The following is a 19509-nucleotide window of genomic DNA, read 5'->3' on the forward strand; positions in this document are numbered from 1 at the left end:
TCAAGACAGCTCAATGGGCAAGATTTCAGCGCGAGAGTGGCCCTCACGGCCACAATAACAAACCCTGATTACTACAATCGATATGATGAAGGCTGTTTCAGTGACCTTTTTCCCTCCGTGTCGTATTTCACGTTTGTTATTTGTGTGTCTAACGACGCTCTGCCCTCCAAACACGCACTCCGGCCCACTAAACATGAGACTCTACAGATGTGTGGGAGATGTGAAAAGAAAAGCAAAGCCTTCTTCACACGACGGGCATGTTTGTGTAGGTCTGAAACGATGTGTGAGTGTGTGTGTGTGTGTGTGTATGAGAGAGAAAAAGAGAGACAGAGAGAGAGAGAGAAGATAGAGGTCATTGAGGCAGGCTCATTTAAAGTGCTGCAGTTTCTCACTCACTCACAGTGTCTGCACAAATTTCACATTTTCTCTCAGACATGTTTATCATTCAGACAGTGTTGTAGCTTTTGCTTCCTGTTAAACTGACACAAGTACACACTTCAACCTCAGCCTATTACTTAAATGTAGTTTTACAATATAATAGAAATTATTTTCATACGGAGAACATTAAGAACTCTATTTCCAAAGACTACACAATCCAGAGCCCTGAAGCATTTGTAGATGTTTTGCTAATTATGATTATTTTTCCATCCTAATCCATTAGAAGCACTTAAGACCCATGAAACACTTTTGTGAACATGCTGCGTAAGTTCAGCTGTCTTGATGACTGACAATGAAATTGTCGTTTCTCCACAGGATATTCATTAATCTCAACTTGTCATCTTTGTTTACGCAGGTTATCTTGGTGGGTGGAGGTTGGAGCGTGAATGTGTGTGCATGTGTGTGCACGTACTGGTGCATACTATGCGTGTGTGTTTCATTGCCCCTGCCACCTCAAAGCCTTTTGGCAACCTGTAAGGCATTACCTCATATGTCCTTGAGATATTTCTGGAATTAGAACTGTTTTGAATGGCACAGCCCAGACTCCCATAATTATAAAGTAATACAGTATAATCGTTACTATTTTTGAAAGGGATCACATTAAGTAAAATTCAAACTTTAGGCTTTATGTGAGATTTCCTAAAAGAAAGAGCCAAGGAAATGTCTCTCTCTCTCTCTCTCTCTCTCTCTCTCTCTCTTTTTTAACATTTACTCTTTCTTTCTTTTAACTCAAAACATCATAATTATTTCATCCATCTCCAACTATCAACCAAACATTCTGGAGCTCATCCCTATGGGCAGAAGTTTGGTGGTAAGCCAGCCTTTGGCCGTGATATTGGAGGACTACGACGTGGTCGGCGAACCGCTCTGTCACCCATTCCCAGAGGCTGCTGGGTAATTATCCACCGTCCCCACACGTCAAGTTCTCTGGAGGCTCACATGCCAGGTAGTCCTCAAATTAATCACGTCCTCCTCTCTCTCCTCTTTCTCCTCCAAGATGGCTTCTTTTCATGCTAATGGGCCCTCCCCATGTCCGGGAGGCTGCTAAATGGGCCGGCGCTTGGCGGGACAAACTCTGTTGGGTTGACATGCTGCCAGGGTCTGAGACGGATCTTCGGCGGTGACCCTCGCAGCAGGAGGGGACCATCCGTCACTGCGAGCCGGCCCTGCGCTGCAGGGCTGCCGCATGCTAATTCCGCTCATTGTTTCAGGGTGACTGCTTTCTCAGTGCCTCTGAACAAAAGGCCCTTGCGCAGGGCTCTGTTTCTCCTTGTTTAATATTTACATTTGAATATTAGCCCAGGTCTGCCGTGCCCATATCAAAGCTGCAAGTAAGAAAGGAATTTTTGCTTTTTTTTCTCTAAGCAAAGCAAGGGGTCTTGAAGAAAGATTTGTGTGGGCTTGCTTTGCACGCTGCAGTGCTGTCTATTTTGGTAGTGAATAGCGGTGAATGGCTAATACTTCCTGATAAACAGCAGAACATAAATCAGAACATGTAGTAGACTGTTGCTGAATTTTTTTTTTAAGAGAATTTTTTTATAATTTTTCCAACAAAAACATTTTGATGTTGTTTTTGTTTAGTTTTTTATTTGGTAGATGTAATCTAAATTTATTGAATTTGAACTGCTGACAGTAATAATTGTATCCAGTGTTTTCTAATGGCCTCAAATTTTGATTTTCATACTAAATCTGGTCATTTCATAATAAATTGTTTACTCTTTAATCCTTATTTTTTAGAAAGTTAATGATACTGGTGTTAAAACTGGATAAGCTGTGTTTAGAACAATAGTAAATTACTTTAAAAATAAAAATATATGACCCACACATATAAAATATGTAATTATTGAATAGTTATTTTAAACCACTATGTTTACTGGGTTTATTCATTTTAATCTAAATCTACTTATTCATTTAATATTAGTACACTCTATCATTATCTATATATTTAAATAATAATAATAATAATAAATAACATTGGAAAATGGTTTCTTTTGTTTTAAGGTGCAACATAATTCTACTTTCATTTTATACAAACTGAAGACTTTGTGAAACACACTCTGTGAAACACACTGCTGCTTATCTCATCTTTGTATGCTAATGAAGCTCCTTGGAGAACCAAAATTTTGCACATGGAGCATCCCACTGGCCATCAATGGACCGCAACTTAGTTGCCCGCAGAGGGTGACCCTCACTGTCCAAACAAGTCTGATGGTAATTAATGAGAACTCTATGCAGTGTGTCAAACTGACACACTGACCTGGTGAGAACTGGGGCAACGTGTAGTTAAACAGAGTGAACCTTTAGCGGTTTAGGAGCCCTCAGCTGTAGCTCTGGCTGCAGCACTGCTGTCTAGTCTATGTGTGTGTGTGTGTGTGTGTCTGAGTGTGTGTGAGTAAGGGTGCTGATGCTTCACTGAAGCTCCTCTGTCATTTCTGGAACGAGTCTTAAGCAGACAGATTCGCGGCGGGAAGCAGCTCGGTAATTGGAGATTCCCGGAGTGATTAAAATTCATTTTTTTCCGAAAGTCTCCTCTCTCTCATCTGCATAGCCACAGGAGAGCCCTGGAGCCACGAGGGCCTGCGAGTTCGGGACACGTATGAAGGATGGGTCACTAGCTAACTCCTCCTCTCTACTCCTTGACTCCCTCCTTTTCTTTCTCTCCTGAAAGAGGGGAGCGAGACCAGGCTCGCCATTTCACCCCAGGGCGGCGGGGGGTCAGAGGTCACTTGTAATAGCTTTTGCTGTGCATCTGCGGCACTGCAAAGGCGCACCGGGTGCCGATCCACTCCACTACACTCTGCTCTCCACTCCACTGCCTAAATGACCCAGGCTGGACCCATACTTACTAATGAGGGTGTGTGTTTGTGAATGTGCGCATGTGTCTCTCTGTTTTTCTGTAACAGTTCTTACTCTCTTACTCTGTGTTGTTGTATTAATCTTTGCAATCTCTGCAGTAACAATTTCATTATTTATATGGGATGTTTTAGCAGAGGTTTGTAATATCCAGGCTTAAAGTACATTCTGATCTTTTAAATCTAGAAGTTAGGTTATTCAAATTAAAACTGGGTCATATGGTCATTTTTATTGTGTTATCATGCAGTTTGTTGCATAGCAGATAAATTTAATACATCATTTTAGAGGAAAAAACAAATGGTTTTAAACAAATGAAGTTAAAGCTATGGCCAAGTCAGCATGAATCAGTATAATAGTGTTTACCTATTTTCATTTATTCATTTGGAAAGTTTAAACTAGCTTTAATGACTGCACTATTGTGCTAGACTACATATCCACATACATATAATTAACCCTATTTTTTAACCCTGTTTTATTAGTGTTTATGTTTTCTATCATCTGCATTACACTGCCCACAGCAAACAATACGGTTCCTAATGCAGTATGTGACAATTAAAAATAAAAATGTTAATTAATCTGCCTCAGCACTAGAAGCACTACATTCCCAATTTATCTCTCATTATATCTCTATGCAACGTCCACGGCCAATTAAATTAGACTCTCTTTTTTCAGTCAAATATCCGATATGCAGCACAGACCCCGAGCTTATTTGTAATGAATCGATCTCTGCTATACTAACACTATTGATAGCATCCATCGCGGCTTCGTCAAGCCCGGTGGTTGGTGGAGCTGAGGGCAGTGCTCCGAGTGACGAGTGTTATTTTTTTTGTGTGTGTGTATGTGTGTGTATGTGAGATTGTGTGTTCTATGTGTGTTGTCGGCTGCGGATGTATGTGCTGTCATGGAGCGGGGCTGTGGTGTGCTGTAACCGTTGCTGGGTCTTTCCTCTGCGGAAGCAGCTCCTCCTCCGGCTCTTGGAGAAGACGACGTGCGCAGGGCCTTACCCTGAGAAATGGCCTCTCAGCTCTGTCACACACAGAGAAAGCGGGGGAAAAAAGCATTCAACGGGAAGTCCCACACGACCGAAAATGATAGGAGTGATAGGAGGAGAACTTGCAAAACTGATATTACAAAATGGGCAAAAAGTCATATTTTGCACAATTTACTACGGTTTCTACACACCATACTGTAAACTGTTGCATATATGAAATATATAGTAATATATAACAAATAAATAAAAAATCATGGGTTTAATTGTGAGAAGTGCCAAATTATTGACAAAACATGTAAACTCAGACAGAACCATTGTGTTTCATAACACAGTGTAAACAGAGTATTCATGTGCAACCATTTGACACATTTTAATGACATCATACATTTTTTTTATTTTACTCAGTATAGGAAATCATTTAAACAGTGTTTTAAGAGTGTTTGAAATTATTAGGGCTGTGCGTTGGCAAGAACCTGGTGATACAATGCATATCACGATACAAAAAAGTATGGTTTAAATACAGTGATAAACTGCAATACTGTAATCAAGTGTATTTTTTTATTGAATTTTAGAAAAATGTACAATCATAAGCATTAAATCTCATTAAAAGAAATGTTGACTTTTTATTGTGGTATTGTGGTTGGAGCTTAAAATAAATATGTTAAATACCAGAGCCTGCTTTAAATCTCTTGATAAAAATGAATACTGTGTGTTTGAGAATGTATACAGTATTCTAAAATATAATATCGCGTTATTTATATATATATATATATATATATATATTTTTTTTTTTTTTTTTCTTGTACTCCTATAAATTACACAGTGATAACTACTGGGGCATACACTAGCTATCACAGCTTGTTAGCATCATTAGTCTCATAAGCAAATAAAGCAAATAAAGGCCATTTAAATAATGGGAACAATTATATATATATATATACATATATATATGGCATAATGTTATCCAAAAGCAGTGTGTAAGACTGGTGGAGGAGAACTTGCAAGATGCATGAAAACTGTGATTAAAAACGAGGGTTATTCCACCAAATATTGTTTTCTGAACTCTTAAAACTTTATGAATATGAATTTGTTTCTTTGCATTATTTGAGGTCTGAAAGCTTTACATCTTTTTCGTTATTTCATCCATTTCTCATTTTCTGCAAATAAATGCTCTAAATGGGAGAAATGTTGTCCGTAGTTTATAAAATAAAACAACAATGATCATTTAAAAACAAACATATACCTGTAGATAGCAAAATCAGAGAAACTAATTCAGCAACTGAAGTGGTCTATTAATTTTGTCAGAGCTGTATTTATAGGAGATGATGAGCGAGCTCCAGTGTTTATGTGATCAGGTTCAGTAGTAGAGGAGGTGCGCTGAGGGAATGGGATCTACTTTAGGCTGTTTTATTTCCCCAAGCAGACAATAGCTGGAGCCCTGGACGTGCATACCTTCTGTCTCCCGGTCAGGAGCAGGCTTGAACTCTGAACGTGACACCAGGCCCTGCTGGAAGAAAGAAGGAAACTTAAATCTACAATTACATGTAAATCCCGTAAACTCTGCTACAGCTTTTAGAGGCACAAAAAGCCTCGCTGTTTTCTGCCAAATCCTCGTTTTGTGCTGCTTAAAAGTGTTGTAGCTGGATTATTTGTTTAGTTACGGTTTAGTATTGTAACTGTCTATATTACATGAGTAATTATACCAGAGTGTATGTTACAGTTTCTTGTTCGTAAATAATTGTTTAATATTTATTATCTGGAAAAGTTAACTGCTTCAGACAACACATTATAACTGTACAAGTCATAACCCTCTAAATGTAAGATATAATTTATGGAATTCATATACATAATAAGGTCTCACTGACACACACTCAAAAAAAAGATGCTTTCAATTTACATAATTCAAATATGTCACACAATTGCACATGAATAAAACGTGTTACATCAACACAATCCTTGTCAGAAGAAGCAACCTGAAAGAAAAAGCAATTGTGTTGATGAAAATATTTTCTAGCATTTTTAGAGTTACATTTATAGAGAGTATACTTATTTCTAAAATGATAAACACATAATGATCTGGGCTACTTAAACTGAAAAAAAGAAAAAAAAAACCTGAAACAAATCTATCTGAATCAAATGCACAAATTAGTTTAGTTACTCATCTCTTCTTCTCCTAAATAGACTTTACTCAGGCGATGCACTGATTTAAATGTAAGGTACAGGTTCAAGGTCTTAAGCGTGGCACAATCTAAGCAATTACTTTTTGACTGTCACTCTCCTTTTCCACCTCTTCTCTCCACTCAGTACAGATCGGTGACCTTGCTAATTGTGAGCATACAATGAATTCTAATGAGCCCATTAGAGTCACCCAAGCCTTTAAAGAGATGCGTGTTTATGGATCTTTTTTTTTCCCTTTCCTCTCTAAATGACCAAAGCTGAGCTGTGCTGTAAAGCCTGCATCCAGTTCAGCTTTCAGTCAGTTCTGCTGGCCGTATGCTATATTTGGACGTCAGGCTGTTGCCTTGTGTCTATATGCAGACCTAAGATGGACAGTCTTATATTTAGAAGCATGGTGTAAATGAGCACCCTATCAGTCGGCGATCTGGTGGCCGTGATTCTGTAGGGGGCAGCAGGGGTCCTGAATTATTCCCAACAGCAGCAGCTCTCTGTGGAGATGTCAGCGCGGTGTTTTGTGCCCCCGAGGAATCCTGGACATGCAGGGAGAAAATGTGAGATAAAGCAGCCGTGCACCATAAGCACTCAGCGAGACACTAACACACACTGATGTAACAGAGAATCCCTTCACTGGGTTTTTTTTCTTCTTCCCCAGTGGAAAGAAATGCTATATTTGGGTTAAGAAAAAAAAAACAATGTTAGAAGATACTGAAAGATGAAGCAGATCCTAAAATAGCACCTGGTTTTGACATTCATGATAAAAAATCCACACACACCAAGTAGTGAAATTTAAATATTTTGATTAAAAAATAAATAGCCAGTGCAGAGCAAATCCATGTGCAGTATTAATCACCTAAACATTTCTATAATTCAACAGAGGAACAGCAGAAAATGATAAATTGATAAATCTGCTTTACAACGTGGAAACAGAAATCTACATTTGCTATTTTATTTTATTTATACAATTAAAAAAATATATATATACATATATTTTATATGCTATGTGTTATGTTCCTTTAGATATTTCTCATTTTAAAACATTAAAAGATTAGTGTGGTTAGTGTATTCCAGTATATTTTGTTTTTCAATTTGCATTTGCCAGAGACAGAACAGAGCACCTTCACAGCATGCAGCAATTTGGGCAAAGAGAAGGTGACATTCATTTTAAATAAGGATCCAAACAAACGGTCAAAATGAGAACAGAAACAGGAAAGAAAACCAATTAAAAATGTCAATTATTGCAATATGTAGACTGATAACATTTTTTTTAACTATTGTTTTGTCAAATTAAAGCATAAATAAATTAAGCTGACAGAGTTCTAGGAAATTACATTTGTTTTTCTGACTATTACCTGTGTTTCTGTAATGATAGATTCTGGCAAAGGTACAAAGTAGAGCCTGCAATCAGGCTGGAATTGTCAAAACACGTCTAAGACGAGGAGGCTGCCAAAGCTTAGGCGAGCGCGTTATTAATTATGACAAAACGTTTTTTCCATCCATTCATTCTAGCACATGTGCCCTTGAGAAAACACAGGGAATAATTGAAGACGCTCAGGTTTTTACTTGACAGATAAATATGTTAAAAAGGACAAAGGGCTGCCTGGAAGCACCTTCAAAATTCATTGCAGACGGAAAAAATTTAACTTGTGTCTGCAGCACAATAAATTTCACACCTCACAAAAAAAAATAATAATAAAAAAAAAAACGGAGGAATACGAGCTCGTCTGGTCTACAGTGCAAAGTGAGGGAGGGAGACTCAACATCCACCCGGGTTTTATCTGAAAATCCACAGAAAGCAGAGAGCGGCCGCCGGCCGCCGTCTCATGTGTCGTTCTAGGCATGACTGATCTCCATGTGAGGAGAGGACAAGTAAAACAGTGTTTGAATGAAGCGTTGGCCACGGGCTGCGGTCTGAGATATAGTATTGTGCTCTGATCTTTCTGAGAGAGGGACAGAGTGAGAGAGAGGGTGTGTATATGTGTGTGTGTGTGTGTGTATATGTTGTGTTGTAATGGCAGTGTATAAGGACAGCAGGCTCTGCTCAGAGAGATTTATGGGTTCGGGTCTCTGCCTGTATATTTACAGTCTCATGACCTGAGCACGGCACCCATGGTTCAAGAACAGGGCTCCACACACACACATACATACACACAAACACACACACTGGACATTATATATATATATATATATATATATATATATATATATATATATATATATATATATATATATATTCTTTAGTTACAACTTACATTCATACAAACAGAGCCACATTGAACAGTATAGTTGTTTTAATGAAAAGCACAGAATCCATATCCAACTGAATGTAAGCTCTGAATGTATTAAAAGTAAAACATGTCTTAGCTTTAATAAAATATACTAATGGTTCTGCAAGTTTAGTATATCTGTGAAAAGAACTAACTTTTTTTTTTTTACAAAAATGACCTTGTTGTGATAATAATAAATTTATAAAATATTACTTTACTAAAAGTAGAACCCCTTTATTAATATCTGTAATTATGTTAAAACAAATCAGTACACTTTTTTGCCACTGGCGCCTGTGGCTTGCTCACTGGGGGTTTTATGTTTTTATGTTTTAAGTTCTTTTTTTGTTTGTGTTTTTGTTCTTTTGTTATATTACTAAATTTCTGTGAAAGTACTTTGAAATAGAGCTGGGCAATATGACAATATTTGATTGTACTGTGGTAAATTTGTTATAGTGATAAATGATAACCATCTCTGAATATACTGTGGATTTCATTAATGCTTAAACACACACTGACCAACTGCATGAAAGTGTAATTAGAGTAATTAGTACTAATTAATAGTACTTTAAGTAACTTTATAGTTCTATTAAGTGCAGTACATATTAAATAAATATAACTGTATTTAAATAACATATTGCATTTAATTTGACGCTAGTGCATAAAAAGATTATTCTAATTGGTTTACTTCTATTTAAAAGTGCATTATGTGTTTCTCTGGTTAGACCAGTTTCTTTCCTCTTAATCTGTAATGATGTTTGCTGCAGAAAGCAGTGTAGTAAGAAATAGTACATTTTATTTTGCAAAGGGAGTAAATTCTCTAATAAAGGATACTTTTTTAATTACTGATCACCACCACTAATAAAGTGTATTACATTTACAAAAGATACATTTACTACTGTATATAGGATCTTTTATAAATTATATTGTGTATAAATAGGTCAATTATTAGAGATTTAAGAGAACTGTTTAATTTAAATCAGTACACTGCTCTATGTGACCTACATTAATACATATTTAGCAGAATTTTCTGAATATGATAAAAAGGGCCAAAATCATTTGTAACAAAAGTGTATAATCTCATTGTGTGCTCTAACCAAAGCTCCCCAAACAGTGATAGGCTGTGGCAGTGGGTTTGGACGTGAGCTTCACAGTGACCCTGTGGCTCAATAATCCCCTAAAACACACAAACTGGAACAAAGCAATCCTGTGGAGAGATCCAGCTTAATGCCAGCTTACACCCCTCTCTCTCTGTTTCCCTCTCTCTCTCTCTCTCTGTGTCTCTCTCTCTCAGTCTCTGAGTGATGGTGCGCTGGATGCTCTGCTGAAGGGAGGGAACTCCTCTGGTGGAGCCCGACCAGAGCAGAGAGAAGGATGAGATGGAGCGAGCATTAAATAAAACAACAGATGCCTGTTTATTTATCCAGCCCTGAGGCCAGCTCGACTGGTGAGTGAATCAACACCAGGGCCATTTTCATTGGAGCAAATGGCGCATGTCATGGGGTGGAGCAAACAAGAATATGGCTAAGAGGGTTTTTAATCAAGAGACAATGCTGCACTTTTTTTTCCTCTCCTCTTTCTCTCTCTCCTCTCTCTCTCTCTTCAGACCCCCCCTCCGCTTTCATTCATGCTGTGCTGGTGACTATGCACTTTGCATGTGAAAGGCTGAGAGTGTGAAAGTTTTTTTTTTTTTTTTTTTTTTTTTTTACAGTGTGTGTGAGTGTCTCTATGTGTGTGTGTGTGTGTGTGTGTGTGAGTGAGACTCTCTCTCTCTCTTTCTCTCTCTCTTTCACTGCTCACCCATCATCACGCAGCTGCATTCATGGCTCTCCCCTTTCTCTCCTCTCTCCTCTGGTCCTGATGGAGTTCCAGCAGAGGCCTCGGTGACCGGCTTTTCACACTGCAGACAAAAAGAGGCGTCGCCGCCACTGCCAGGAATAATGCAGTCGGGGGAGAAAAAAAGAGGAGAAAAAACTGTGCTGAGAGGAATCGCTGTGTTTTATGAGCCATTAAAATTTTTATTCATCTCTCCACTGAACCAGGTTTTGGCCAGGGGTCGTCACGCTTTAAATAACCCCCTCTACCCCAACCCCAACCCCCCGCCTCATTCCACCACTCCAACCAATATCAGCATTTATCCTTGCCTTGAGATTTAATGGACTGTTTATTGTTTGATGTGAAGCTGCGGGTTCAGGACTGTGTGTGTACATGTGTGTGTGTGTGTCTGTGTGTGTGCTGTGGAGGTCAGGGCTGTGGAGATTTTTTAACACCTCTATGCCATTCCCCCCTCCTTATTCTGTTTCACTGCTACATACCTAAACTGGAGAGGTTTAAAAAAAATCCACAGGCCTTGCCTCTCAGCCAGCTCTGCCCACTGACAGATAAGTATCCAGTTTGGGGCTGGACGCCCATGTTGTGTTACAGGCTGACCTGCAGCTCAACTCTGACTCCTGACCTGCTGAGGTATCCATCACGACAGGAGGCTGCTTAACAACAAAATGGCGCCTGCTTGTAGGGGAGGGCTGAACAGAAAAGGAGAGAGGGGGGAAAAAACAAAACAACAACAACAACTAGCCACACAAACACACAGAGAGCTCTTTTCCTACACAAATACTTGATTTCTATGTGCTTTTTATGTTTTTTTTTTCATTCTATTCCACCACAACGCAGTAGTTTATCTTAATTAATCACTGCCTCATTATCAGCATAGTCTACGTATAACAGTAATTAATTACACAATAATATTTTTACATGGATTTTTTGCGTACATAACTACGTCACTACTGGAGTCCTAACATTTTCTAAAAGCTAGTTACCTGATAAAATATATGTAATATATGACATATTCCACTGAATCTGTACCATTTCAGTCCCCAGGAAATGACATGTATAAATGTGTGCAAAAAATTACTTTAAAATGCATTTTATTACTAAGCATTGTGTCTTGTATATTGACCTAATTGCAAAAGTAAGATATAAGTAAGATATGATATCTCCTTCAGAGATGTAAGTTGTTTTGCATTGTTGTGTGACTCCAAATCCCATCTATGTTTGAAAAATATTTATTTCATAATAAATCCATAATATTTAAGTTAAAATACACATTTTAGTTGTGTCCCTGGGTTTCACTCAGTCCTGTTATCGTAACACATTACCCCATCTGAAACATCTGGAACATTCTAGAAGTCATATCTACAACAGGATCTTCAGGTTCTTCTGAAAATCATGCGAAGACCAAAATTAAGTTTCCTCATTTGATCTTTTTTTAAGTATGACTGAGGAGGACAATCTCAACACTCTGTTATGTTATCTAAATTAATTCTTAGATCTTTTTTGTTAATTTTATAATACAAATTTTGGGAAATCACTAGAATGTGTTCAGTGTCATCATGCTATTAGCATAGCCACCATTTAGTTATTTTTTAATGTTTTTGCTAATTCTATGCTAAAAACGTATTCCTGTTACTTTCAAGTGCCAGTCTCTTGAGAGAAAATTAAAGAAATGAGGGGACTTGCTTTTAAACATGCTTCATGTCACATGAGTTTTGTAACCATCTTTGGATTAGAAACCTTATAAAAAATTAAGTAAAGCTGTCTGATATTGTACATATTTTGAAATAGTTAAATATATGTGTTATTTAGAGTTTATTCAGAGATTCAGAGTTTAAAAAAGATAAATAAGTTCAATTTTGAAAATTTACAACAAGCAAATGGCACCCATTCGGTGGAATGGCCCTTATGTAGCTTGTAGGGAGGGCTAACCACAGAGGGAGAGTGAGAAAAAATAAACTAGCCAAACAAACACAGAGACAGCCTTCTTCTCACACAAACACATGGTTTCTATGTGCTTTTTCATTCTATCCCCAGGACAAGGCAGTAGTTTATCTTAATTAATTACCGCCTCATTATCAGCATAGTCTACTCATAACATTAATTCATTACACATTAATATTTTACAAGGATTTTTGCGTACATAACTACATCACTACTTACATTTTCTACCTGACATACTATATATAACGTTAATATATGTTGCCCATAGGGGACGGCTGAACACAGAAAGAGAATGAGAAAAAAAAACACAATTAGCCACACAAATAATGCTAACGTTATATAATTTCTACGTATTTACTACGTTGTTTTTTACTTTGCCCCACCACAAACTCTGTAGTTTAGCTCTAGAGAAAGTACCACCTTCGTTTTTATCTCCTTTTTCTCTCCTCCTGTCTTTATTTCTCTCTCTTTCTCTCCTCCTCTGCAGGTAGTTAGCTGGGGCTGCTGAGGAAGGATGGTTAGCTAGCTGAGGCCACGCTGAGCTCGAGCGCCACTAATGTATGCAAATGAGATGCGCAGCCAAAGAAAGGGAACGCGGGCGGCGGGGGGCGGAGCCTGGCGGATGATGGACGGAGAGACAGCGGCGAGGCCCCTCCCACCGCGCGGGCTGACAAAAGCAGCAGCCTCTCTCTGCTGAAGCACCGCAGGAAAAACTGACCAGCTTTTGTTCTGCTTTAGCCAGAGGAGTTTTAGTTAACCAGGGAGTTAAAGCGTATTAATAGCGCGAATTAACGTGGTTTAACCTCCTTTATTTTAATTTAATTATTTCCCATATTTCTCTGTGGTAGGAAGCCAATTAATTTAGCGTTTTAGGACTTAGAACTTTATTTTATAATTAATTTTAATCCATGCACTACTCTTTACTACTTTTTTATCAGCATAAAATACTTGCTATGGTTTAAATGAGGCGGTAATTAATTACACAATAATATTTTTACAATGCTTTGTTTGTAAATGAGCTTCACACTGGAGCCTCACATTTTCTAAAAGCTACCAGAAACCATGTATCTAGGTGTAGGAGTATGAAATAAGATGAGAGCTACGATAAAGACAGAAATAGCTCTTTTAATACATTTTCTTTTTACGTATAAATTTCCTTACACTGACAGGCAGTCTTTTTAATCCAAGAACATTTAATTCACGAACGTCAATGTTTCTTGTTATTATATGTTCTTTCGTAGCACACATTTTTATCGCAGTATATTAACAACGCCATACAATTACATCACACCAGATTTAACAAAAAAAAAAAACAGAGAAATTAGATCGTAGATATTTTATATTAATCAATACGCTACGAACTGAAAAATATTTGTAGAATAATAGCCTACATTTATAAATGAATAGCATAAACATTTTTTTTTTGTATATGGGAAAAATATTGTTATTTTAGCTTTAAAAATACACTTTGTTGAATTTGATTTCCTGATTTCCTTTTTTTGTAGGCTAGTAAAGACATTTAATTTTTTTATAGGCTTTTATTATTATTTATTTCAGAACAGTGTTTTTTATCGTTTCGTTTAAAACATACAGATCTGATCACTACTTTATATTTTATAGCTGCGTTTTGTTAGTTTAGATTATTTTAACCGAATTCGTTTTATTCGTTTGTTCACACTCGCGTTGCTAAATACGACTCTTTGAAGAACGAGGAGATTTTTTTTTATTTTAATTTTTTCCATTCACCTTTATACCAATTTGTCAGTAACCTGTTGTAAATTATTATATAGGAAACAGACACAAAGGAAAAATACGAATAAAGAAATACAGGAAATAAACCTACAGAAAATAAATAAATGTGAACATAATATAGATAATAACAGTTTAAACCAATATTGTTTTTTTGTCTGTAGTGGATTTTGTTTTCTCCATTAAGGCTACACCACACAGCTCTCTCTGTCCCCTTTTTCTCTGCGTCTTTTTCTCAGCTACCGCCTCTGTAGTGTGTGTGACAGCACCTGACCGCGTGCAGTGGGACGCGGTGTTAATTGCAGCTCGCTTCTCCTCATTAGGGATTTCACTTTCTCGTGGTGCTGCAGGGCACGCCGCACTGTTTGTGTCCCTGCCCGAGTAAAACACACTGCACACGCGCGCGCACGCACTCACACTCACGAGCGCTCTCAGCAACAGTACACACACACAAGCGATTCTAACAGGCTGATGTCGACACGCTTAGAAATGACGGCTTATGATACTGTAGCCTCTTCATTCACGAGCCTGCCTTTATAAAGAGTGACAGAGCCCTCAATTCACCTGTACTGTGCTCTAAACCTGGAGTGTTTAATACTGAATACAAATAACATTTATATTATTTAAAAGCGTTAGATAAAAATATTAAAATCATTAATTAAAAAAAAATCACACTTTAAAATAGCACTTTTACAGGACATACATGAAAACATCTTAATTGTCGACGGAATGAATTTACAATGTGTATTTTCAGGAGAATTTCATTTTATACTCTATTCATATATATTTGTGTGTGTGTACAGCAGGGTATACATTTATTAGATGTGTTTGATTAGTTTGCATGTTTGTGCACTGTATCACATTTTTTATATTTTAGCATATTATGAAATATATCTTTAATTCTGTATTATACCATTATATTATAATTATCTATTTTTTTTATCACAAAGAATTGCCACATTTGTTTGTTTTCCTTTATTTACCTTCTATAATGTTAGAAATTTGCATTTATTCCACATCTCTCTCCCTCTTTCTCTGCTTCTGTTGAGGTTTGCAGAGTTATTAGTTCAATGGCTGGGTTCCTGTTTCCAGATCTCATGTGTGGCTCTGACTGCCCTGCTTTCATTTAGCGTGCAAACGCTGAAACATGCATTAGATTGGGGCTTGTTCCTCTGCTAAATTACTTGTTACCTGCTGGCATTTATTTATATGGCTCTGGATTATAAAGCTTTGTTATTGCTCTGCCTTGGGTGAATTGTTTATGACACCACTAATGGGAGTAATTGTTATTGTTGAAATTACCTGTCAGCTGGCCCTTGCAGCAGACCTCGTCCCACTGACAGATAGTGACAGCGGAGAGGGCCCCTACACCCGTTCCTCTGATGACTTCTCCGCTGATAATAAGGAGCACTGGGCCCCTGATAATTCACCTGTCAATGCTGCCTGCACATCCCGGATCCCCCACCAAATTGTTGTCATTCATTTTGACAAAGACGGCACCAAAAAAAATAAAAGAGAGAGAGAGAGAAAGAGAAAGAGAGAGAGAGAGAGAGGAGGGAGAGGAGAGAGAAAGAGAGAGAGAGAGAAAGATTATCAAAATAAATTAATTCGCTCACACATCCCCATGGCTGCTATAGGCCAGGCCCTGGCTTGACTCGTAAATTGTGCCTGTGTCTGGTCGGCTTGCCCTCAGACCTCATTTCCAGATCAGAGCAGCTCACAGCAGCTCATTCACCGCCACTGGAGGAGCATCTTTCAGGCTCTTTCCATTCAAATCTCGGTCAAGCTTGTTCTTCTCATATATCTCTTAATAAAACTAGAGGCCTTGTCAGAAATCTCAGCAGGTAGAGCAATTTGCCCGAGCTTCAGGGAGTAGGATCTGACCAGAGCCTGGTTTTGTTTTCGGCCGCAGGCTCCTTGTCCCAGATAGTTAGTGGTGGTAGCAGGTTGCTTTGGCCGCATTGGCAGGCGGATCTGTTTCTGAAAGGCTGGAAATCATAATCAGTGTCATCACAGTGGGCTGCCCCTGCCAGAGCGAGAGAGTTCAGTCAGGCTGAGGAATCACAGCACCCTTCCAGCTACTGATCATTTACACATTTATGAGTGTAATTCAGTTATTCGAGGGCCTCACTGTGCTTAATCGATTATTTGCTTGTCTAATCCCCAATTCTTCAGACAGACAAACATCAGAATGGTCTAACAAGCAGATACCTTGTTGATATCAGAAACTAGGTGACAAAATGTATAAAATTTATTCTTGATTCTGGATGAGCTTTCAGTAGCGCAACTGCTGTATTCTTCTTCACAGGATTGCTGAAGGAGAATGTATTTAATATAACCATATTGATCTGAACACAGCATGCCTAAATGTTTCCTATTGATTTGCTGGTTTGTTAAATACATCCCCTCTTAGCTGAGCTTCAAAGATGCTCTAATTCATTATCCCAATAATCCCACATGTTCCAACCCATTGCAAACTGGTGACAGCTCAGCTACCAGACATGACTGGTAGGTATTAACATAGTTTGACTGTGTAGTCTATGGTGGTCTGTTGGGCACGAAAAAAAAAGAAGACCCCAGGCTAAATTGAATGTAAATGCAATTAGCAGACTATAGTATATGACTCTAGTCCATGTCTAAACTGGCAGGCAATTAAGAGCGGAGTAATAATGATGGCTGCCTGAAAGCTTTTGCCTGAAAGTTGGATGATCTGATTGCGTGCTCTATTTTTAGCCATGTTCATGTTAAATCATTATATCTCTCTTATTTACAAATGCATTTCAAACAATGGCCCGGCAGAGGCCCATCCAGAACCCGAGGTGACCATAAACAGAGCAGCAGGAGGAATGTGCACCAGTGAGAAACAGCATGTGTACACCCCTCCTTCACCCCTCACCCCCTCTTCTCATCTCCCATAATAATATCAGTTTCTGTTTTCATTTTTTATTCAAATAATACAATTAGCTGTACGTCCATTTATCACACATGCAAAGAACATTCGATCTTGAACAATGCCATTAATTATCGTTTCCAGATGTAGCACGCACAGCAAAGTTGATTACGGTCATTTGAATATAAGACAAAGCCACACAGATGGGTGGACATTAGGAAGGAGAGGCTCATTTGAATAGGTTAGCAGACATTAATGGCAATAATGATGGATCTCTCCAGCCTGCGTTTTAATGATATTGTTATTCCGCAGAGTTATGTGCATTCTCCTGAGCCCAGTACGGCCACGGGAAGACGAGGAGAGAAAAAAAAAATTGAATAAATAAACGCTCACGCACATTATTTGGTCTCTAGGCGGTGAAATGATTTGTAAAATTATTATTGCACCTTCCACTTTATATGTCATGCACTTCTAGATTTGGGAGATAAAAGGTAATTGATTTTACCTGTGGGGCATTAACCTTTAAAGGTACACTAAGTAGGAATTTCTATTACAATCTGCTGGAATAATAAGGAAAAATGGATGTTATTTAAAGGCTGAGAGGTGGAATGTTACAAGGCAGGGAGAGTGGTGGTCTAGCTGGAGGCACTGGAGGTGTCTTCTAATTTCAGCTCCAGCAGTGTAACTACATTAACTACAGTGATGACGCTCACCAGACACAGAGAACAGAACTGCCTGCAGTAGCTTTGGTGTACTCTTATTATAAAGAGCTGTGTACCGAATTAAAAAAACATAGAAATCTACTTTGATTATATATTTAACAACATATTAACTTTAATAGTGTAATTTAGGCAGAGTAAAAGGTTCTTTAAATAAGCCCATATAACAGTTTTCTCCATCATTAAGAATAAGAATTAAAAAATGAAACATCTAACAGGTTTAACAGGTGTTTTGTGGAATCCTGGTCATCCAAATAATTGTCCGGTGTAGACTTTCTGAAAGAACTTTTAAGGAACCCTTGCCTCTAAGTTTTTAAGGCATGTGCAGTACTTAACATACCTTTTTAAACATTTTGTAACATTGTAGTTAACAGTATTACATTTTTAAATATAGTAGATATAATTGTATAGGACTGTAATATACAAATATACATAATTCCATTGTAATTTACAACGTACTATTCACTATACCATTTTAACATATGTAGTAACATTGTCATTTACAGAATAACAACATACTGTATGATTTTGTAATTAAAAGAAGAATGTATTGCATAACACTGTAATAATAACAATCAAACGTAGTAATACATTATTTAAGATCATAGTTTATATGATGAACAGTAAGGGGGACGTCTTCTTTTAGAAAATGTTACTAAATAACACACAGTTAAAAGTTAGAAGTAAGAAGAATGGTGATTACACACTTTACATAAGTTACACATTTCCTAGAGTGGAGACACGTCTACATGTTTCAATAAAAAGTTAAAGATTATTTTTACTAAATTTTACTTACTGGCAACACATCAAATTTTGCATTTATTTATTATTTATTTTCAAATAAAATAAAATAAAACATGATATTTGTATGCTCTGGAGAATATATACTTTAGTATTTTAAACTTGGGCTTCTCCAAACAAAGCCTACACTGTAAAAAAAATCCTATTTTTACAGAAAATAACTCTAAATGTTTACACTATTTATCCCTTTTCTTTTACTGCAGTCTAATTCTGTCAAATTACAGACATTTTCTGTTAATTACAAGCCCCTGTTCTAATTTTACATATTATGACATTAATGAGAGATTACGGTTAAAACTCTTATTTTTAGGGCTATATTGCTATATTATTTTTATGGTATTTTTCCATGTTCTTAAGTTATATAGATATGTATGTAAAATGACTTATTATTATATGTAATTATATGTGTGTGTTATTATTTAAAGGTTTATTTCTTTCCCAAAATCTCAGTGTTTTTCTTCATAATTGTAAGGTTTATTTATTTATTTATTTTTTATTCATTGTTAAAAAAAAATACAGAAAATAACCATAGAAATAAAACGTTTTTTTCTTTCTTTTATGTAAAAGAAAATATACCTAAAAAAAAAAACTGTCTGTGGGGCGTGGCTATGTTAATTAGATGTTCAGTTTAGAGGGCTCACCATGATGTAGTTTCATAGCAGTTTTATCCACCTGGCTGGGTTTTAGACTGTGCTAATATAAGTGGTTTCCCTCTCTGAGCACTTTTTATTGCATTAAATGAGCAGAGGGCCTGTTAATAAAGAAATTCTGAAAAGATCATGCGCTGAATGTCACTGAATGAGTCAAATACACATTAATTAACTTGAAAGACAATAAAGTTAGTTAAAAAAGGGT

General features: G+C 37.3%; 1 long non-coding RNA gene across 2 annotated transcripts; it reads right to left on the reverse strand.

Moving 5' to 3' along the window:
- Positions 1-4104: 4104 nt before the first annotated feature.
- Positions 4105-11705, reverse strand: LOC111196012 (uncharacterized). 2 transcript variants are annotated; one of them, XR_002651951.2, is made up of 5 exons: positions 11152-11705; positions 10522-10649; positions 6869-6990; positions 5735-5786; positions 4105-4317 (listed from the first exon to the last, which is right to left on the reverse strand). It is a non-coding gene; the product is annotated as an uncharacterized LOC111196012 (long non-coding RNA). The 2 variants fall into 2 exon arrangements; XR_002651950.2 differs by lacking the exon at positions 4105-4317 and having other exon boundaries at positions 5065-5786.
- Between the last annotated feature and the right edge of the window lie 7804 nt (positions 11706-19509).

This window comes from Astyanax mexicanus, chromosome 7, assembly GCF_023375975.1.
Source record: "Astyanax mexicanus isolate ESR-SI-001 chromosome 7, AstMex3_surface, whole genome shotgun sequence".
NCBI lineage: Eukaryota > Metazoa > Chordata > Actinopteri > Characiformes > Acestrorhamphidae > Astyanax > Astyanax mexicanus.